The following is a 23,445-nucleotide window of genomic DNA, read 5'->3' as shown; positions in this document are numbered from 1 at the left end:
TCTCCCCCCCCCCCCCTCAAAAATATGAACTATTTATAAAACTTTCATTGTCTCTTCATTTGGTTTTACTTATCTGGACTCATACGCTATGCATGTTAAATTTCAGACGTATAATTTGTGGCTTCCTGCTTCCAAGATTACTCCATAGTTCTCATGTGACTGTTATTCTAGTTAAATATTTGCACATAGACACGGGGTACACGGGCAGTTCATACTCGACATGATTTAACAGCATCTACATCTGTTTCTCATCATCACATGACTGGAAAATGCGCCCACTAAACATTTTTTACTATATTTGTCCCAAACATTGTTTTTACTCTTGTCTTGAGACATTTCTATGTAAAGAAAACAGAAGATAAATGCCCCTCTCAGGCTGTCTCTTTCTCTGGCTTCGGGATTCTCTCTTGCTATCAATCACTACTTCCCAAGCCAAACCAAAGCATGGGTCATAGCTTCCTTTTATCAGCGTGTAAGCACAAAATAAAATTGAGATATGAAGGGGGAAATAGCCAATTTAAATTTTAAAAAAGCCTCCAAAAGCAACAACCGGCTTTGGGAGTGTACTCCAAGGTTAGCAAGATTGCATCTGAAGAAAGTGCCCACTGATACAAACAAGTGTGAATTCTGTTTCAGGCTCCCAGGGCCCAACTTCAAGCACGGGCTTGCCAAATGCAAAGACAGAAAATTCCTGGCTTTCAAGGGGTCCTCATTTCCAGGTCCCCAACATTTCAAATCACAACACAAACATCTGTTCTAACTCTCCCCCCACCAAACGAAGTCAATCGTATTTTAAATTCAGACATTTTCCCAGAAATATAAAGCATAATTAAATCATAAGAATATTCTCTTCAAAACACTAAGTTAGAATAAATTGATCTAATCTGACTTTCATTCGGCTGTTCTGGGTTTCAAGCCACAAATCTGTTTTCTCATGTTATTTGTATGTTGTTATCATAGGCAAATAAAGCAAAATTTAAAAGAATGAAAACAAAAAACAAAAACTCCTGAGTAATTATAAATCCTAGAAACTGACCATAGTTCATACGTATCAAAGAAACAAAAATAAAAGGAGTAATTCTTTTCAATAATTTGGAGACTTATTTTTCCAGTTTGTGTCTAATTCAAGACCTTGATTTTTTTCTGTCCTATTCTTGATTCTGTTTTGGCCATTCACAGCTCATTACACTCTGGGGGGAAAAAAGTGACTGGAGAAAAGGAAAGGAAAGAGACTAAAATGGGTGCAACTGGCCACATCAGCAGTGAAGAAATGCTTCATTCTTAAGAAGCCTAAAAATCCTGCTCTAATAAACTGTTTGGTGTATATGAGAATTTAAATGACCCTTAATATTCTTAATTTTTGTCACACTGATTAAAAAGTGTAACAGCAGCCTGGCCAGTGTGACTCAGTGGTTGAGCATTGACCCATGAATCATGAGATCACGGTTCAATTCCAAGTAAAGGCACAGGCCTGGGTTGTGAGCTAAATCCCTAGTATGGGGTGTGCAGGAGGCAGCTGATCAATGATTCTCTCTCCTCTCTCTCTCTCCCCCTCTCCCTTCCTCTCTGAAATCAATAAAAATATTTTTTAATTATTTTTTAAAACCCAAATGACATTTAGTAAATCCTAAAAATTCATGTCAAAATCCTAACAAATCTTAAAATAAAAGCAAACATTAGAATTCATCATTGAATCTAGCATAGTCACAAGATAAAAGATTAATATAAAATGCAATTATAGTTCTATTTAATAGCAAGAACTTAATTTGAAAATAATATGTAAATGCAATTCCCTTTATAATGCCATTGAACAATATTTAGGGATAATTATAACAAAATCAGGCAAGATCTCTGCACTGTAAAGCATTGCTGAGAGAAAATCTAAAGGAGACCTAAATAATTGAGAGATATACCATGTCCATGGATCAGAAGACCATATTGTTCAGAAAAATAGATAAACAAATTATGGTATACTCATATGATGGAAAATTGCTCCATTGTGTATATAAATTAAATAGAATTTAGACATATGTAACAACATGGATGAGTCTCAAAATAGTTATAATGAGTGAAATAAGCCAGACAAAAAAAAAGATTCCTTAAAGTCCTAGGAAATACAAAACAATCTATCTATCTATATAAAAGGCTAAGCATCTGTCCAACTGTCCCACTGGCTGGTAGCTATGACACATACTGACCACCAGGGGGCAGACGCTCAACGCAGAAGCTGCCAAGCTGCGGTGACTTGGCAGCAGCGGTTCTCGGGTGATGCATCCTGGAACCAGAGAGGAGGGAGCCCAATTCGGGGCGGTGTCACCCAAGAACCACCCTCTTGCAATCCGGGACCCCTCAGGGGATGTTGGAGAGCCAGTTGCGGTCCAATCCCCGCAGTCCAGGCTGAGGGACCCCACCTGCTGGAGAGATCCCACTCACTCTGTAGATGCCCTTCAAACCTCAGCACCGCCCCAGCTGTGGTCAGCCGGGGAGGAGCCACGGGAGGTTGGCTCCAGGGCGTGTCCTGCCCTTCTCACCCAGTCCCACCCTGCAGCCACCTTCTAATAATTTCCTTTCAATGTGCATGAATCTGTGCACCGGGGCGCTAGTAGTAATATAAAGCACATCAGAGATTGCCTGAGGATGTGGAAAATAAGAAAGATTGCAGAGAAGAATTACATTTTCTTGATTGTGATGATAGCTTCATAATTGTAGATAGGTCAAACTTATCAAACTGCATACTTTTAAATGTTTTATTTATTAAACATCCACTATACCTCAATAAAACTGGCCTTTTTTGGGGAGGGGGCAGGGTAACATCTTAGTATGGGATTAATCTCGATAAATTTGACAAACAGAAGACCAGTGTGGCTAGAAGAGGGTGATTGAGAGGAAATTCAAAGTCAGAGGTAGGCTGGGGCCAGACCACATGTGTCTTTATAGGTTCAGGCTAAGGATGTGAAACAACATATCTAAGTGGAGGATTATAAACAGGGCAGTAACAAGATCTCATTTACATGAAATGCTGACTGAGCAGGGTAAAACAGCTGAGTCAGCCCTCTGGTCAGGTGGCTATGTCCAGTGATTTTAATAGTGTTTACTAATCCTGAGTACAGGTGGATCCCTTGTGGCAATTTCTGTCCTGAAATGGGGTCTCCAAATTCATATAGAATTTTATGAAGAACTGAGTAAATTTCTGATATATTCTATCATGAAATATATCATACAGCAATCTTTATTGAATAACTACTATGGGACAGGTACCAAATTTCCTGATTTCTCATAAAAATAATTCCAATAATATGGTCATAATAACAGACCAACGCAAATCTCACTGATTATATTTTAATAGACTTTTGTTTTTTTAGAGAAATTTTAGGTTCACAGAAAAATTTAGCAGAAAGTACAGAGAGTACCCATATACCTGCTATCCACGAACACACCCTTGCTATTTCCAAGTAATACAGGTGAAGTTGCTAGATTGAAAGAAATAAAAGTTTCTAGGCTTAGATAAGGCCAAAAATGTAAAAATCTTGCCTGTCAAGTCATCTTCCTCACTGATACTTGTTATCTACTTTTATAAGTTTGAAATATTCCATACTAACAAAGTTAATTTTTTTTAAAAAAATTTAAATGAATGCTTAAATACATTGAAATTTAGACTATGCAACAGTTAGCATTTCAAATCAGTAGGAGCAATGTGGCTTATTCAACTAACTAGCCATGTGGGAAACATCTAATAAAACTATCTTTCACTAAAATAAGTTTCAGGTGAAACAAATATCATAATATGTAAAATAAAATAATAAAACTATTGTCAGTAATTACAGAAAAATTTATTTCTTTGAGGGTATAAAAAGGGCTCTTAGAAGCAATATACAAACACAAATTCCAAAAAGATTAGTGAATGTGACTACATAAAAAAGGGTTTTTTCTGCACAGAAAAAAAAATACCATTTAAAGTCAAAAGACAAAATGATCAACTGGGAAAAGTATTTCAACACATATGACAATGAGCTCATTTCCTTAATATATAAAGACCTCTTACAAATCAGTTATAAAAGACCATGAAACCAATAGAAAAGCCAACAAAGAACTTAGAGGCAGTTTATAGAAATTAAACTCTAATAGTTTGAACATATGAAATATCAACCTCAGTCCTAAAGAGATGAAAAGTAAAATGTCAATGAGATAAATTTCATTTATCAGAAGGCAATTCTCAAGATATCTGTCATTAAGACAGACATTTAAGGGGGGCAAAAATCAAGATGTTGAATAATCTGCATTGTAGATTGTTATCTCTACCTCTCTAAAAATAATTATGTATGTGTATATCTATATATACACAAAAGTATACATGCTTAAATATTTATAGAACATTCTAGAAGAACATTGTACAAGCTGGTCACAGTGGTTATTCTATGGAGGAAACCTGAATTTCCATTGCATGTTCTTTTACACTGTTTAAAATTTTAAATGTATGTCTGCATTACCTTTTCAAAAATAAAACATAACTACTTGATAAAATAAACTAAATTATGTTAGTCAAAAAATATTTACTGAGCATCTACTTTGTGCCAATCACAATCGTGAGTGCTGGGAATACAGTTTGGGTGACCAAGGTAAATCTCCGTCCTCTAACATGCCCCTGGGGGAGGAAAAACAAAAGTTTCAAATGAAACCAGTCTGCACAGTCTTGACTGTAACAACAATGTTTTCTTTGGATGTGATTTTTTTAAAAATATATAACTGAATATATTTAGTTTTACAGAAAATGGTAACTATAGAAACACATTCTTTGGAACCGACACAACTGTCTTCATCATAATTTGGATGTGCCTGTTGAGTGAGAAGAAGCAAAAAGAGGTTCGTGGTTCATGCCTCCATATGTATCCATATAATTTAAGAATATTTTTCTCCTTGCAACAGAATATTTGTAATCTCTATGCCTTCATCTTATGGTTTACTTATTGAATGATAAGCCTCTCCCTTACCACTTATTTCATTATTTTAGGATTCAAATCTAAGTTATGTCCTGAAGATTCAGGACAAAAAGCAATCCAAAGTCTTTTACTGTTATCCACATGCATATGATTTCCAGCAGTGTCCTCAGTTCTCATTTCTATTGTGGCTTTAGAACAACTAGGCCAACAAAGTGTAAAATTACAGCTGTTTCGCTTATAAAAAATACAATAGTTGGGTTAAAGGATTGGGTAAGCTAAAGAACAATATTTCTCAAGTATGGTTGATGAACACTAGGCTTGCCCAATGCTCTGTCAGAAAGGGGTTACTTAGCCAGTGGATTGGGAAATGCTGCTTATTGAGTTTCTCCACAGTTAAAAACTTCCCCACATTTGGGATGAACAGTGCATATTAGCATTGTAATATTGCAATATCACATTACGTTAGCATGTTAGATGAAGAAGTTTGCTTAACTTTTGAAGAACTGTTTCTTTCGTTCCTCTGCTGCAGATGAGCCTGTGACTTCACGTAAGACTCAGCTTCCCTTCAGCCTTAGCGTTCTCATGTCTAAAATCTAAGCGTTGAGACCAGATGAGTTCCATTCTTCTTCATTATTCTAGATTCTTGGTCTCACTTTAGAAAAATTAAGCAATGGAAGCATTCAATGTTACTGCTTTGAAGCACAGTCAAATAAATAATAATCAGCTATGACTGAATTCCAGTGTATGTTCTATGATTAATTAATGTGACATGAAGTGCTACTCAACCTAAAACACTGACTGGTGCCTTATGGATAGGAAGAAAAAATATTTTTAATTCTTTTTCAAGGCCTCTGAGCATCAGTCTCATAAGATGATACAAAGAAATAATCCTAGACACCAGACTAGACACACACACACACAAATCTAAGTTTAGGTTCTAATTTTCTGGGAAACATGAAAAAGGTTAAAAATTACTATTTTAAAAATCAACTAAGCGTAATATTTTTAAGTAACTGTTCACATTAACGGCTCTGACATGACTTCCTAAATCAGGCATGCAAGTAAGAAAATAGACTATTTTCTCATGGAGCCCCTCCTCATTTGACTGTCAAACATCTGTATCCGCATGTGCTAAGAAAGTTCTATAGCCAGTCTTGTGTTAAGAAAGACTGAAGAAGCAAATGACAAAAAGGAACAACTCTCCTGACACCAGGGGAAATTATCATCTGAGCCCAAATCAGGATGTCTCAGTTTTGAATCTTTGTTTTCCTCTCATTAAACTCCAGAGGACTTCCTGGCCCCATTCTGGAATTTGTGCTGTAAAAAGTTCTAATTAGCTACCAGCTAACATGAAGCTTCCACATGCAAGCATACAGCTCAACATACCTCTGTCACAAGGAGCACACTCTTGGTCCCCTGGCAAGATGAAAGTGAAAAGACGAAGTATGTGTGAGTTTAGAATAATTGAAATTCAATACTACCCACCAAATTACTCCCTCATAAGGCTAATCCTCTGTGATAGAACTCAGCTCTACCCAATAACAACAAACGCAAAATCCGGCTGTTGTTGTTTTAAGAATGGGACAAGAGATCCAATTCAAACCACTCCCCCAAATCAAAATGTGATAGGAAACAACCTCGCTTTTAACAGAATACCAACAGGACTTTTAAAATGATAGCCTCTGGCCCGGCCAGCGTGGCTCAATGGTTGAGCATTGACCTATGAACCAGGAGGCCACAGTTCGATTCCCAGTCAGGGCACGTGCCTGAGTTGCAGGCTCAATTCCCAATGTGGGGCATGCAGAAGGCAGCCAATCAGTGATTCTCTCTCATCATGGATGTTTCTATCTCTTTCTCCCTCTCCCTTCCTCTCTGAAAACAATAAAAAGATCAAGAAGAAAATGACAGCCTCTCTTTCAACTAACACTGTCCAAGGAAGTTTGATTGGCTGCAACTTGAAAGGCAATCCAAGGATCTTCTCTTCCAGTGCCCCTCATTAAGTATGTTCAGCCATGGAGCCTGGTCTTCCAAAGTTCTGATGATCTCTTGGCTTTTATCACTGTTCCTACTTCCAAGGCTCCCAGGGTCACAAAGGACCTGGTTTAGTCCTGAAGTTTGACACATTTTCTATAGTCTACTAGCTAAAGGTGAACCTTCATAAAGGAATCCTTTGTTTCCATATGTAAAGGATGCAGTTCCCACCAAGACAACCCTGCTACAAATTCATTCATTCGTATGTAGGTCAAATGCAATTGAAAAATCAAGGACCATGACATTTTCATGCTTCATATCCTATTAATAACTTTTTATGAGACAAATTCACCATCTGGGGAAAGCCCATGAATGACAACTTTTTATCTGACAGTCTAAGTGTAGTACATCAAGAAGCTAAAATTGGTCATTTGTGTGAGTGTGTGTTTAAAAACTTTTTGATTAAAAAATCTTGAAAAACTTTGGGGAGATTCTCTCCTTTGGTAAATGGGACTGGAGACTCAAGCATTTTGTAGAGGTTCTGCTTGAACGTTCATGTCTTCTATGCCAATTAGGAGAGCCCTCCCTACCTGGATCTTGTACAGACTTTTAAATCACTGCAGAAACCACCAGGTAGGAAGTCAGTACAAACACCCTCTGAGCCTAAGAGAAGATGTCACTTAATAAGGGAGGCTCAAGAGGGAAAGTGAGACTGGGTAGGGGCTCTGTTGTAAAACAGGTGTATTATAGGGTCATAAAAAGTCGTCAGTAAAGCTCTGTGTGACCAGAAGTTCCCCCAAACGTCTTACAACATCTCAAAGCTCAGCTGATCTTGAAGAAGGCCTGATGGGGACCCTGGAGGGAATTGTGGTTAGAAAGACTTGAAATAAATTTGATCTAATGGAAAAGCCAGCATTAACTCCTGTCTTGTAGAAGGACAGGCCTCTCTCTTATTCAGAGCCTACAAAACTGGATCAGCTTCATTTCCTCATGGTCTTCAGAATGTTATGGAAACTAAGTGATGGGTTGGAGCCTCACACAACACAATTCATTAAGGTTTTGTCCTCGGTCACAGACCTCCCTCAACCCCAGCATGCTGTATATGCAGCCTTCACAGAAGAGAGTATTAATTAGGAGAGAAGAAGGATGAAATTAAGTAAATTACTACCATCTTCATACACAGAGAACAATACCTCACTATATAGAAGGACCTTTTACAGGAGAAAAGCTGAAAGAATCTTCAGAAAGATATGATGCAGGCTTTGTTGTTGGGCAGTTAACATTTAGAGGGTCTAAGTTAGGTACTAATCAAATCAAAGCGATGCGACACGTAGGCCAGATGGTTTGGGAATCCAAATTAGCTCTCTGCTGGAAAGATTTGATTGGCTAAACCACACACGGGTGCTAGTGGTTCGTAACAACTGAAAAGACCTTTCCCTTCCAAGAATATATTTATTTTAACCCAGATTTTACAGTGGAGGGAGTCTAGGAGTCTGATATTAAGTCTAGGCAGTGAACCGAGCATCGCCTCTAACAAGCGGTACACATTTGGGCAATCACAAAATCTCTTTGACCTCAGTTCCCTATCCAGAAAGCGGCAGGGTTAGAGTCAGTGGAGTCTAAAGGCCCTCCTCACTAAAATGGGTTTTGGCATCTGATTCTATGGAGAGAGCTACAGCATCAGGCCTCCATGACAGGTGAGTAGGGGCCTCCCAACACCCAATTGTAAGGCTCAGAACACATGCCTGATGGGATGAAGCAGGCTGGGGGACACTGAGGGGCAGATGATTAGACTGGAATTCACACTTTACCCAGATGATAAATCAGTAGAGACAATTTATTCATAAAGGTCGGGAACTAGAATACTCCAAAGGGGGCAAACCTTCTGTAAGAAACAGTAAACCAGAGTCAAGCCTCAGTCAGCCATTCACTAGCAGCATGGCCTTGCACAGGCCACTTACCCATTCCGAGCCGTAGTTTCCCCTGCCCCACAGACAGCACAGAATCTTTGCGTCGATATAGGAAAACATGCACAAACGCCCTTGGTAGGTCATAGCTCAGAGGTTCCACGTGAACAGGATTTAGAAGGAGGTCTCCTTCTCAAAAGAATAAAACAAACCAAAGAGAAAGTCTAGAAAAAGACTTCTGAGAAAACAGCCTTCTTCTGGCCCATCCCTAAGAGGCAGACACTGAAATGCTAACGTGTGAAACTTCTCTATGCAGCCTGTTTGGGAAACTATAATCAGAAACGAGGAGCCCTCTTGGGCCCTGTTCTCTGCCTTCTCTCCAAGGCTTGCCTAGGAAGTTCCAAGCATTGTTGAGGATTCCTCCCCGGCCAGGGGCCTCCCTCCATTGGCACGAGGCTCACGTCCACATGATAAGAAACAGGAGGCCATGGGGAGTAGACAGTGGTGCTCAGTGCCTGACCTCAGTCCGGGATCGAGAGAGAAATCGCTTGCTAATTGGCTCCCGACACAAAGCACACAGGAGTAAGTATTTACTGCAAAGTGGAAATGACTATCATCTGTGTCTAGGACTCTGCTACGACGGGGACACCGCAACTTGAAAGCAGAGTGACTTTGGAGGGACTCACCGAGCCTTGGTGCTCTGCTCACTCACCCTGCTTTGACGAAGGCCCTGGTTGTCTGTCTTCTTGTGCTGGCGTCCGGGCTCAGAATAGCTGGCGTGCCCGTCAAGGCAACTGACTTGTACGTAGCTGTGGAATGCTGTGAGTGTTCACAAAATAAAACTAAACCGTGCTCTAGTGCCTCGCGCAAACCTTGCTGGACCGTTCCCTCTCAAGTCCCAGTTGCCTACGCAAAAGCGGCTCTAGTTGATTAATCAAGTTGAAAATCCAGGCGCAGGCCATCTCAGCAGCTTGTGTTCTAGGGGGAAATCCAGCTCCAGCTGGAAAGCCTCGGCTCTATTTGACCAAGATTTCCAGTTCAGATCCTGCTCTTTGAGGGAATGGCTGTAACCAAGTCTAACCCAGGAGAGGTGTTATTCATTCACATGATTACAAGGGACCTTTAAGGATGCTCTCGTCTGTTCTCTCGCAACAAAATACCTGGGAAATATTTGGCATTCAGTAGGCATTTGTTGAATGTTTAAATATTCAAAACTGGGCCCTCGTCATATGATTAACACTCACTCCCCCTCCCGACTGAGGGCAATCCTTCGCTTGTTTTGTTAGGATGGTAAGAGAGGCAGGGATGTGTGGTCTAACAAGGAACCAGAAAATAAGGAACTTGAGCATATTTTGCTTCAGGCTTTGAACAGGTGGTAAAGAACAAGGTTGTTATAACTGTGCTGCACTTTAAGTGAATGCAGAAAATGTTCCTGTTGCAACCTTTCATTTACTAAAGTGGAATCTTCAAACATGTTCATGAAAGTAATGACACTCCATGTGATCACCAGACCGTAAGGACTATTGCAAACCTCCCCCATCCTGTGCTGTGCTCTGAGCTCTGCAAACAGAATAATCATAGACTAAAAGCCCAGAAAGTATGATTTACATGTTCATAGCCATTGGCTCGGTTTTGAAAAGAATTAAAGGTTTCTTCCTTAAAACGTGACTTAGTGGAAGTGCAGTCCAATGGCTTCTGGGTGAGTCGTGACACCTTACACCAAACTGTATTCTACAGGAGTGAACAATGTGAAACAGAGGCTTCTGGGAACAAGTCGAGTCAGGCCCGTTTCTTTCCTTCTGAGAGGTCTGTACTTTAGGCCAAGGTTTGATATCAATATGTAAATTTGCCTATAAATGGTTAAATGCTCTCTCCTCTCTGATATTCAAGAGCATTGCACAAGACTCCTAAGAAATTATTTTCTTTCATGACGGTCTGGGAAAAAAGAAATTGTACTCTGTTCAAATTTGAAAGAATCTATCTGGTCACAAATTTCTATTGTGATTTTGAAAGAGATTAAATAAAATCAATAACGAATCTAAAGAAAATTAAAATGAGGAGCGGGAGCAAAAAGATGTTTTGAGTTTTGAGCAGAGTAAATGAATTGTCTTTGCCACAATGGTGTCCTCCTGGTAAAAAGAACGTTGTTCTGTGAGGGATAATCATGGCGATAGGAATTAGGGTAATTTAAACTCCACTAAAAGAGGGATTTAAGAGACTCTTTTGTTGCAGAGAAACCTAAGAGTGTGCTTGAAATTCTAGCTACTTATGCTGCCATTAAAATAGCTATGCAGGTACCAGGCTAACTTTATGCACCAAAGGAATCAACAATTATATCACTGAAACCACGAAAGTGACCCGTTTCCATTAACTGGGGAGTTTCCATTCGCTGTATGCTTCAACTGGAGTTTTCGGTTTTATGTGTGAACCAAATGCCTTCACAGTGCATCATTTTCCAATTCAGAATATTTAAAGTTTTCTTTCAATATGCAATTTAAGGGAGACTATACACCCCCCTTCCCCCCTACAAATAGACACTAATGTTCCATATCTAGCAAATGACCACATTGGTATAATAATCTGGAATCCCTAGCTAGACTCATTTTATGAAAGGATGCCCTTTTATAGATTTCACAATAGCCTGATTTTCATTTTGTAAATGTGTTTCATTGTTTAGTGTTATTATTCATCCCCATTCAATGATAAAGTGACTCCACTGTTGGCGGCCCAATGCCACAGGTTACAGTGAGAGCAATGAGTCATGTTGGATTTGGTCCCTAGAAGTGCTTGCCAGCAATAGAGATGAGTCTGTCACTAGCATTTTAAAATGACTTTTTATTTTTATTTTTTTGCCTCTGTGTTAGTTTCCTTGGACTGTAGTAACAAAATACCACGGACTTAGTGGATTAGTGGCTTAAAACCACAGAAATTTATTCTGTCACAGTTCTGGAGACTAGAGATCTGAAATCAATGTGTTGGGGATGGGGTTCTCCCTCTGAAACCTGTAGGGGAGAATCCTTCCTTGCCTTTTCTTACGCTTCTGGTGCTCATCGCCAATTCCTTGGCATTTGTTGGCCTACAGCTGCCTAACTCCAATCTCTGTCTCCATCATCGCTTGGTGTTCTCCCAACTGTGTTTCTGCCTGCACAGGCCTGGCTTCTCACAGGGACATCAGTCACTGGTTTAAAGGCCCACTCCATTGTGACCTCATCTTAATTTAACTGCATCCACAAGTGCTCTGTTTTTAAACAAGGTCACATTTGGAAGTACTGGGGGTTAGGACTTCAGCATTTGGGTTGGGGGGAGACAAGTCAACCCACAACACCCCCTACTACCTTTAATCTAATCCTCTTCTGCCAGTAAAGCTCTTATTTGCCAATTGAGTCTCTACCTGGAAAGAAACTGGAGCAGGTGCAAAGACAGAAGGCCCCATTGGTTTGTATTGTTTTTACCTTCTTCAGAGCATTTCCACCTAATCTCAGTTGGTCCAAACAACAAACCATACTGGTTAGGCATATTTAACCTCAGCTTCTATAGATGAGAAACCTTAAGTGTGGAGAAGGTAAGTGCCTTGCTTGGTGACACACAGCTGGTATGCGTTCTGGACGGAGCCCTCAGGTCCGCACACCTAGATCTGGGCTGCTCCCACGAATAACTAGAGCCTATTGTAGAGTGTCAATGTGGGTCCATTGACACTCAACATAGAACCTGGACGTCTTCAAACTTAATAGGGCATGATTGTAAAAGGACACCAGGAGGGATCCTTGTGGTGACAGGGCTGTTACGTATCTTGACTGAGCTGTGGACTCTCCAGGGATGATTCAGAGACATGAATGCCACTGCCCCTCCCAACCCCTTTGTTCCTGCTGGTTGAGAAGCACTCCCCACATTACGCCACTGAGCCGCCTAAGAAGTTGGCCACATTGACAACCACATATGTGCAATCATGTGAGGACACAGAAAGTTCCCTGAGAAGAAGGAAGAATTCCTTCCCACTGCCTCCTCAATAAGGCAATAGAAAGGAATGTCACTTAAGATTTCCAAGTAGAAAGCGAATCTGCTCATACTCACCCTTTGTCTCCCAATCCTTGGCCTCAAATCCCTAGTTTATGTAAGAAAATCTGTTGTGTATGATGGTCGTTAAGGCCCCAGGCTGGGAGGCACACAAAGACCTCAGGTTGAATCCCATCTCTGTCTGCCTAGCAGGGTGGTTTCAGACAGAGTACTTGACCTCCCTTAGCTTTAGCTTCATGGAAATAACAACAGTGCTATTTCCCAGGGCTGTTTTGAGACGCGATGGCTTTGAGAACTGTTCAAGTAAAAATAAAAGTGCTGATTACAGTGCCTGGAACATAGCAAGTATTCACAATATCACTGGTTTTTACTCAGTGCTCCACACATGAAATATTCAGAAAATGCTACTATGGATTATCTAGTCAAAGTCCACTGTACTGCTATTTCTATTTTAATTCATATTCCACACTGGGTTATTTGGTTTTTACCACTGGGCATAAGATTGGATCTGTTTAATTAATTCTTTCATTTCTAATCTTAACTCATTTTCACTGAAGATCTGGTCTTTTATTATTATTACTAGAGGCCCGGTGCATGAAATTCATGCAAGAGTAGGCCTTCCTTCCCCTGGCTGCCGGCACTGGCTTCCCTCTGGTACCTGAGACCCTGGCAGCCCCGGTTTCGTCCAGAAGGTCGTCTGGAAGGATGTCCAGTCTAATTAGCATATTATGCTTTTATTATTATAGATTATTATTGTATTATTATTATTATTCAGATGGTTTTGAAAGAGTGCATCTACTCTAGTAATTTGGGTGAGTTTAAACTAGCTAATGTTCCACTTTTGACTACTTCTATGTTAACATCTGTGTCAGTGTAGGAGTCCTGATTTTTGCTCACATCTTTTTGCCTCTTTGTCTATCAACTATCTCCCACTTGATCATATCTAAGACAAAGATAGGAGATACGTTTCAATACCTACAAGCCAAAATATTTGATTTCGGTTAAGTGTCTGATAAGGGACTTTATCATAGTGACAAGCTGCACGGTGAGGCGGGATGGCCAAGGTCCTAACAACAAGAATTCTTTCTCAACTCCAGAAAAATGGATCTCTCATCTCTCCCCATCTATACCAAGATGATAAAGATAAGTCAACATTCCCTAAAAAATTAATTACTCTTATGCTGGCAAATCTAAATTTAATTTAGATCTCTTAACTATTGAATTGACTATTGAACTTGCTATAAAGTCATTCAATACCAGTTTACAGACAGTTATAAATCGTCCAGAGAAAATAACCCACTTTTGTGTGATTCTAGGAACTAATTAGACCAGTCAGCCCCAGATGGGACCTTGTTTGCATCCCCTTACTTTAGAGCTGTCACATGATTTTGCACCTGTCTTACTTTCAAAGGGTATCCCCCATAAAGAATATAGCATAAGTCATAAGTGTCATCTTTTAGATTGAAATGAACCACAAACTGTATAACTAAAAAGCTACATTTGTTATATTTTTGGTAGAAAATTAAAAGATGGTTAAATTTTTGTTCCCTGATTTTAATTCAACATTTTTTCATATTATTAAGATAGTCCAGATATGCTCCATTAATTAAAAAATCTGGAAAAAATAGGAAAATACAAAGATCAATATAACTATCAGCTATAAACCCACTGATCATATGTTCACATTTTAACATATTTACCTCAATCTTGCTTCTCTACAATATTTTTACATAGTTGAAAATGTGTTTCTGCTTCTTTTACTTAGCATTAATATTAATAATATTTCCATAAACATCATTTTATTGATACTATTCCTTTATATAAATATACCACCATGGGCTTAGCCATACTGACAATTAGGCTTATAACATTAATTTTTTTCTTATTTTTTAAAATTATCTTTATTTATTAAAGTATTACAGATATTCCCTTTTTGTCTCTCCATTGATCCCCTCAACCCCCCTTTCACCCCCACCCCAGCCTTTACCACACTATTGTCTGTGTCCATGGGTTATGCATATATGCATGTAAGTTCTTTGGTCAATCTCTTATAACATTTATTTTTAATAAATGATTCTTTTAAAAAATAATGCTCATTTCAGGAAATTTAGAAAATGACAAAAAGCACAAAGAAGACAAGATAAATTGGAGGTTAAATTTTTTAAGTCTGACTGTGGTGATTTAAAAATTGAAGAAAATATATTGATAACGGCCATTTAATGAAGATCCATGAGATGGCAGGCACTATGCAATCAATCATATTTCTAATATTTCCAATCCCCACTCAACAACACAAAAAGGTCAACTTATTATAATCACTACTTTATAGGTTCAGATGTCATAGAGCTGGTCAATGGTAAATGCAGATTTTGAGTAGATGTGTTTAACCCAAAGCTTGTTTTCTCTTGACTATATCACTCTGCCCTCCTCATCATCACCTCTACTTCACCACCACTTCTTCTACCACCATCACCATTTCTGTCATCACACTTCCAACACCACCTCCACCATTGCCTCTGCCACCATCTCCACCACCTCCACCATCTCCACAACCTCCACCACCTCCACTACCTTCACACCACCATCATCTCCACCACAACCAGCTCACCACCAGCTCCATCATATCTACTCCATTTCTATCATCACCACTTCCAACACGATCACCTTTGCCACCATCTCCACCACCTCCGCCACCATCTCCACCACCTCCACCACCATCACCTTCACTATCACCTCCACCACCAGTTCCAACTCTGCACCACCACCCCCATCATCACCACTTCGACCACAACATCCACCTCCACCTTCACCACCATATTCTCATCATCTTTTTTCATCTCTTCCCACTTTCATATTCTCCTCCTCTCCTGCTTCACTCTGATCTTCTCCAACCTGCGTTTCCTTAAGTTTTTAGGCCCCAGAGATGAAGCAAAGGCTACCCTACCACACTCATTTCATGCACAATCCCAATCATTCACTCATTGAACAAATACCAACTGAGAGCATACTCTGTGGCAGGCACTGTTCTGAGGGCTGAGAGAACAGTAATCCCAACGTACAGGATCTTTTCCAACCCCACAAAACTTATTTGTTAGAATTTGCTCTCACACACCACTTGCCATATTAACCTGCTTGCAAACTGTCAGCCTGTGCTTGGGTTGCCAGCTCTCACTGCCTAGCCTCCACGCTGGATGGAAAGCAGAAGTGAGCTGTTCAAGAAGGATACGCGAGTCAAAAAGAAAGTCTCAGGCAATAGTCATGGAGTAATTTCTTATCGCTCATTGCCACAGCGAGCCACCACAGGAAAGAGCTTCCTCTTTTCATACTCAGATGATGAGTATTTGCTTAATGCAGCTTGCCTGCAATAGTTTGTACGTGAACCCTCTCCAGAAAAAACACTGATGTATAAAGGAAGAAAGAAAAGGATATCTTAAAAATACGTTAAAGAATGAGTACATCAACAAATGCACAAACTGAAGTCCTTTTCTTCGTCACTCGCATGATGTGGGCAGGAGGGGACCTGTGTTCTTTCTGTTTGTTTTCTATGTAAAATAAATAGCTATAGAGGAATCAGACACTATGCATGATGGTACAATGCCTAGGACAGTATTAGGAGCACTCAGAAACTAACAAAATCCACTACTATCATAAAGGATGCGTGCCTTCATGGGTTATAACTCTGACTCCCACAGTTAAATTTTTGTCACATGTATACAAGCAAAATAAACAAGCACTCCAGGTGCCTGGGGAAACAAAAACCAACATCACCTAAGTCTTATTTTCATAAAGAGATATTTTGTCAAGCCTGTGACTTTTATCTAAAAGTAAAAATCCCCTCCAGCTGCCTACATACAAAGGGGGATTCTCCCCAAAGAGGACACTTTCTCAAAGGAGGGCGGCCACAGAGTGTCGCCCCAAATGAACTCCTCGGGACCCAAACAGATGCTGCATTGTTCTTTCTAAATCAAACCCAGGGTCTGCGGTCCAAGCAGCCGTCAACACAACATCCATTTAAGAACCAGAGGAAAGCAGGGTGAGCACACAACTCTCTCCTTCAGGCCTCTGAGAGACTGTAAGCGCGCCCTTAGCCCCCGACCCCACAGCGGCAGGTTTATAAAGAGCTGCACAAACATCACATCCCAGGAGTCGTACTGTAGAACTCACTGCTCTGTAGAGTGCGAGGGTATCAACTGTCTTATCATCTGGAAATGCCAAGCAATGACTTCTCATATATCGGCCAAGAAGTGATTGTACTTACATGCAATACAAAGACAGTAAATCCAAGAGCTGGCTCTTTGTCCCTGAAGTCAGAAAACTCATAATCCTCTGAGGCAAAGGTTGAGGGTTCCACTCGAAGCAGCCACACCTCTAGAGGCTCTGAGTACACAGGACTGCCATTAGAAGCTGACCAGAGAGTAAAGCTCTTTCGAAAGAAGGGGAAGTGTCATCTCCACTTCCCCAATTGTATTGTTCTTCCTTCTTATTGTCACTGAACCTGACCTTGATTCCAAGATGCAGGATGTAATCCATGCAAAGCAGGCACATCCCATCTGTCTGACTGCCTTGGTCACTACACATGACCGGTGTGTGTTCATTACCAGGACACGTGTATGGAGCGTTGCATGGTTTTGCTTTCATGTCTTGCAGGCAAAGGTGTTCACCCCCAGGCACGGAGGGTGAGGTCATTTGCAGAGCTGTTCTTGGTGTGTTTCGTTGAAATGCCACCTTTTTATCATCAACCTCGTTTAAGCCTAGAATCTGGAAGGTGGCTGAAGCCATTTCAATAAAAAGAAAAACTTTTCACCTAACGCCAAGCATGAGAAAGTCTTGAAACAAGCCGAGGTAGACTTTTCTCAAGGAGTTTCATCACGTTCATCATTATCCCATTAGGATCAGAATTCCCAACACTGGCTTTTTCCTCTTGATGCTCAATGAATCTGCTCTTTCCTAAGAGTGACCAGATAGGGCTTCCTTGGCTGTAGGCCCCACCAACCCCACACGGTAGAAAAGCAGATCCCTCCTTTGTAAGATGAACTGCTTGGACCAGGGCAAATGGAAGGTGTGTTTCCTGGCCTCCAACAACTGGGGGTAAAGAGAAAGGCTCACTCTGGGTAGAGAAGGAAATAGCTCAGTTGACTTTAGATCTTCCTAATTTGAAGATGTGCCGACAACAGCTGACAGAAACCAGTGTTACTTGATTGGCAGTTTAACTGGCAATAGATGTAAGGGCAGCATTTTCAAAAGCAACGGGAAAATCTTTTGTAGGCCATGTTTTGTGCCTCTGCTCTTCCAGAAGTTTTTAAATTTACAGACTAAACATAGCCTACCTCCCAACATACCCCATACCTTACCATCCCCATGTCAATGACGAGTGTGCTAAAAATAAGCAATGCTGCTGGTTCTCCTTTGGAGAATAGGTAATAGTTTAAAAATGATTTCAGTCTCTGGTCTCATACTTCCTCTCATTTCCTTTAGATTCATTTCATGAGAAGATAAGAATTAAATTAAATCTGTGGACGAGTGAAAGGGTTAAAAGAAGGTGCTAGGCATTTTGATGAGGAATAAGATGAAAGTTCCCTCAGAGGCTTCTTGATTGGATCAACTTCTGTCTCTGGGAAGGGCTGCCTCCTCTTGTCTTCACATTGAGTTGTCCCGAAGTCCTAGATGGTATCAAAGGTATTCTGTGACACTAATCCATTAATCGCAGGGCCTTGTTTCTCATCAGGCTTTTAGATGCCATCTTCAAAGACATCCCCAGAGGGCATGTAATTTACAATGATGGGGCCAGGATTGGAGTCACTTAAATTCTCAAAGCATCATCACCTGATTTATAGAAGTGGAATAATCCTCATGGTGTCTGAACTTTTCTTTTTTTTATACTTTTCCTATCATCTCAATGATAGGAAAAGTATAAAAACTATATAAACCCACAATAACAGGAGTAAAGTTGGAGAGAGAAAATTAGAACTCGAGAGATATTAACAGGTTCTGGAAGATGGATGACGGGGAGGAGTAAGAGATGAAGGACAGCAGAGAGCCACAGCCTTCCGTCAGTGAGAAGGACACCTTGGTGGAGAACCTGGTCCAGCCTCTTCACAGCCATTTCGCCCCACGCCACCTTATGGGAGATTCTTCTCTAAATAAATGGAAACTGTCCAGAAAGTTCCATTGGAGGGAGAGCACTGGAAAATTTGGGAGTAGAAGGAGAGGTTGAAGGTGAGGAGTCTGGAGAAACTGTATTGGCAAGCAGCCAAGAGTAAGCGTGTTGTTTCCAAGGTCACCCACGTAACTGACAGCACTAAACTGAAGATTTAATGATAATGGGAGGAGGATGGAGATGAGGGAGTTCTCAGGGGGGCCACAGCCTCATCTCTTGTTCCTGGGGTCAATAGATAATGTCTGAAACTGACAAAGAAAGAAGAGCGTGAACACGGTGCATGAAAATGACCAGGATTCAAAACAGAAGAACTAAGTGGGAAGCTGTGAGCAGGTTGGGGTGCAGAGGGTGGCCCAGGAGAGCTGCTTTCCCTTAGCTCCCCTGCCTGGACCACCCAGCCCCCAGCTGTCCATCCTTCAAGGGTTAGCCCACCAGTCACTTCCTTGGAGAAGCATTCCCCATGGCAGAGGCTAAGCTACTCCCTCCCTATGCTCACACAGTCTTCTGTACATACCTCTATACAAACATGATCAAATTCTGTTATAATTATAAGCATAGGCCTCTTGTGCCTTCTCAAGTCCCTGACCTTAGAAGGATCCCTGCTTGCTTCAAGACTCTGATATTACGTTATTGAAATGTTTAATCTGTGGAGGAGTGCCCCATATTTGCATTTTGAACTGGGCCCTGCATCTTAGGCAGCTGCCCTGTTTGTACGTTTGGCTCCTAACTGGACTCTCAGCTCTTGGAAAGCAGGGACCGGTCATTTTCTAAATTTGTTCCCTGACCTGATGAACTAGTACAAGGCCCTCAGGAAATGACCCTGTGCCTACCTGGTCCTTACATACACGTTACTTGTGAGGGCTACAATTTTATGCTCTAAGATCCAGGAACATAACTCATCTCCAGGAAAGCTATGATCGGGGGCATGCCAGCAGCCCCTCAACACCATCCCTAAGACATCTCTGATTCTTTCTCCGACACCTGTCATGCCATCATTACAGTTTTATTCCTGTTTTTAAGGTGTTTTATTCTCTTGTATTGTCATTTCTTCTAAGAGAGAGAGACTTTAAGTTTCACTAGTGAACCTTAGCTCAGGTGAATTTGTCAGATCCCTTAAACTCAGGTCAAACCAACCTTCTCAGAAGCAAGAGATTCATTTTACATTCATACTCTGAACATGTAACACACAGCTGTGCTACGGATTTGGGACTATGTCGGCAAAACATGGATACAAATAACTCAAGTCATTTCCTGAGCCCCAGCCAGTGCAAATCAGTGAAGGGAACATTTTAATGTTATACATGAAAATATATCAATACTCAAGATTTTTTCTTGAAAAATATATATTGTTTCTAACACATGTAATATCCATCATCTCTAATTTATGCCTTAAACATTTTTCACCTGGTCCACTAATCCATATAAAACCCCTACCTGCTTCTCTACTATTCGATGTATTTATGGAATGTATTTCCTGAGCGGTGATGGGCAGCACACTGGGCTACAACCTGAGGGCTGTGTAGCTGGGATGGGAGGAGAGCTCCGAGACCCAAGGGACAAGGAGAACAGGAGGCAGCACAGGGTAGATGACGTGGGACTGATGCCAAACAGGGCTGTGAGAGGTCAGAGGTGGAAGGGATGAAGCTGGTTAGACCAGCTTCACAGAGGAGACAGCATATACTCTGGCCCTGACAGGAGAGATGAGGCAGGGGATGACAGTCCACACAGTGAGAGATGGTTCAGGAGATCAGCCAGTTGGTGATCAGCTCAGTGGTTCTCCCTGAGCTTGTACCACCCTCTAAGGGACATTTTGAAGATCCTGACTCTGACTTTCCACGTTCCTGTTGGACCCTTGTGATTGCATTGGGCCCACCAGGATAATCCAAAATAATCTCCCCATTTCAAAATCCTGAACTTAATCACATCCGCCAAGCCTCTCTGCCATGTAAAATAACATAGTCACAGGTTCGAGGGATTAGACCATGGACATCTTTTGGGGGCCATTACTCAGCCTACCAACAATCTACTGGGATAGACTTAGTGTGTGTAATATAAACCTGCTTGTATATCCCATGAGTAGCTGGACCTCATCCAGAATGTGAGCTATGATATGTCCTCCACATCCTTAGTTCAGTTAAGGACACCAGCTGAGTGAGCCAAAGTGGGCGGGGGGCGGGGCGCGCGACATTAGATTTTCCAGAACCTTCTCTACCCTCACAAGTAAGTCACTGAATTTTATCGCTTTAACCCTATATCTAATATTCCTCAGACCCACGTCCTCCTTCCAACCCTGCCAGCTCCCTCCATCTTCAGAACTCATCCTCAGTGGAGTGGCGATACCTTTCTGACCAATCTCGTGACCTCAGAATGGATCTCCCCAAGCCATCCTCCAAGATTCTAAGCGACCTGCACAGGGAGCCTCTAGTTTGCTGAAATATTTGTTGAAAAGAACCAGTAATGATAGATATTGAATTTGGAGGAGAGAAAAAAAATGTTTAGACAACAGATTCTAAAATCTGGGATCTGCTACCTCCGTCCTTGTTTGCCAGGCGTTGTGTTGACTGGATTTCACCTGCTTCCACCACATGTGTCAGTTTTGTAAGAAAGCCCATTTCTCTGGTCAGTTGGTTCACATGTAATCCACACGAGTCATATTGATGATATTAGATTGCCACAATTCAGAAGGTAAATCACAGGAGTTTGTCATTGACTTCTCAGTCTGGACTAAACTGATCTCTGCCCCCAAGTGGCGAATGCTGTCATTGGAGCAGCAAGCACATGACACAGCAGCCTCTTCCTTCATTCCTTCTGTGATAGCCTCAGATGCAGAGGGAAGGCCACGAAATGGGTCTCAAACCTTCCTTGGCCCAGGGAAGAGCTAAGGTGGAGAGCAGCACTTTTCAGGATTTTTAATAAAGCAGGGGAAAAATAGTTGTGAGCTGCACTATAGCTATTTTTTTTCCCCGTCTACTTCCCATATTCAACTTTGCAAAACACAATGAGACCTTGTTTACTTGACATTAAAGGGAATATGACAATCTGGAAGGTGATTCTCAAGGTAACTCAAGCCTATGTCCTTAAGGATTAAAACTTATTTTTACAATTTAACCATATGTGATGGGCGTGTACAGATGCAGTAGACGTTAGAACGAAACGATGTGCATGTTTGTCTTGGTGCCGAGAGACTGGCTCCTGCTGGATCCCCGTGTAAATCCACCACGTCCAGGGCCAGGCCCAGCCTTGCAGGCACAGAAGCTCCACTCTGCCCCTGCCTCCGAGTTCTTTTTCCCACAGGGATGCTGACTTACCCTGAGTAAGCCCTGGTGCTACGTATATATCAGTTTTACTCTTGTTTTTCTTTCCCATACATTTATCTGACAGAGCATTGGATGTTTTGACAAAAGTTTTCTACGTTCACAGAATGGTAACTTTTCCCACTGATTAAGGTCACTTTACAAAGTGCCGGCTTACATGGTCACATATAGGAACAAAGAGAGGACTGTCTACTCTGTTTTCAATGGGAACATGAATTCCAGGTGTCGACGTAAGACACATCCAAACCTGCAAAGAATTTTTATAAGATTTTATTTGAGCTGAAACTGATGACAGTCGCTGGGAAGCAAGATCTCAAATGCTCTCAGACTCATCTTTGTGCAGTTTCTTTTCTGCATTTGAAATTAAAGAGGGAATGTGCAAGGGGGGGATGGATTACAGGACAGTTAACAAGATCCTGTGCTCTGATGAGGGTGGTTACACTTAGTTCAAAGGTGTGTTATCCTAGAGGCACAGAGACAATGGAGAGGGCTTGGTGAAGGCAAAGATAAACCTTTTACTAAGAAGGTTATGTGCCTGGGGTGTGACTACCCACCGCAATGTGCCCAGTTAGGAATTTACGATCAGATCCCCCTGTGAGGTAGAGCCCTTTTTCATCTTCACTGGGTTTTGACCACTTTTTGCTCAAAGCCCTGATATGTGTGCTCTTAATGAGAATTCCCAAGGTGACACCACCTCACCTCCTGCCCGCCTTCCATTGCCATGTGTTCCCCGAAAAGAATAAAAATGAATGGTTCCAGCATCATCACCCTTTGCTTGCACAGCACATACATTCATACTGTTAAATGCAGATGAATGCCTCTTTATCAGGAATCATATAAGGGAAACTTTCAGCAACCACCCCATCAGGATTACCTGCAATTCAGAAATGATTTCTGGCCCTCGCTCGTTTGGCTCTGTGGATAGAGCATCGGCCCAAGGACTGAAGGGTCCTGGGTTTGATTCTGGTCAAGGGCCCGTACCTTGGTTGCAGGCTCAATCCCCGGCCCTGGTTGGGGTGTGTGTGGGAGGCAACTAATCAATGTGTCTCTCTCACATCGATGTTTCTCTCTGTCTATCCCCCTCCACTCTCTCTAAAAAAATTAAAAATTTTAAAATTTTTAAAAACCAATGGGAAAACATCCTC

General features: G+C 41.3%; 1 protein-coding gene across 4 annotated transcripts in view; it reads right to left on the bottom strand.

The window, feature by feature from the left end:
- The window catches only part of IPCEF1 (interaction protein for cytohesin exchange factors 1), a 139,242-nt gene extending 122,077 nt beyond the window's left edge, over positions 1-17,165 (bottom strand). For 2 of the 4 annotated variants that reach the window (XM_070417434.1, XM_070417436.1), the window contains exon 1: positions 9,528-9,614. The gene's annotated coding sequence lies outside the window, so the exon portion shown is untranslated. Of the gene's footprint in view, positions 1-9,501; positions 9,615-17,087 lie in introns of those variants that run through there. The other 2 variants (XM_070417437.1, XM_070417435.1) reach the window with 2 other exon arrangements.
- Positions 17,166-23,445: the final 6,280 nt, after the last annotated feature.

This window comes from Myotis yumanensis, unplaced genomic scaffold (assembly GCF_028538775.1).
Source record: "Myotis yumanensis isolate MYYU_CA2020_CCGP unplaced genomic scaffold, mMyoYum1.0.hap1 SCAF_6, whole genome shotgun sequence".
Taxonomy (NCBI): Eukaryota; Metazoa; Chordata; class Mammalia; order Chiroptera; family Vespertilionidae; genus Myotis; species Myotis yumanensis.
Note: the sequence above shows the minus strand (reverse complement) of the source record. Positions and strands in the feature narration are given on the sequence as shown.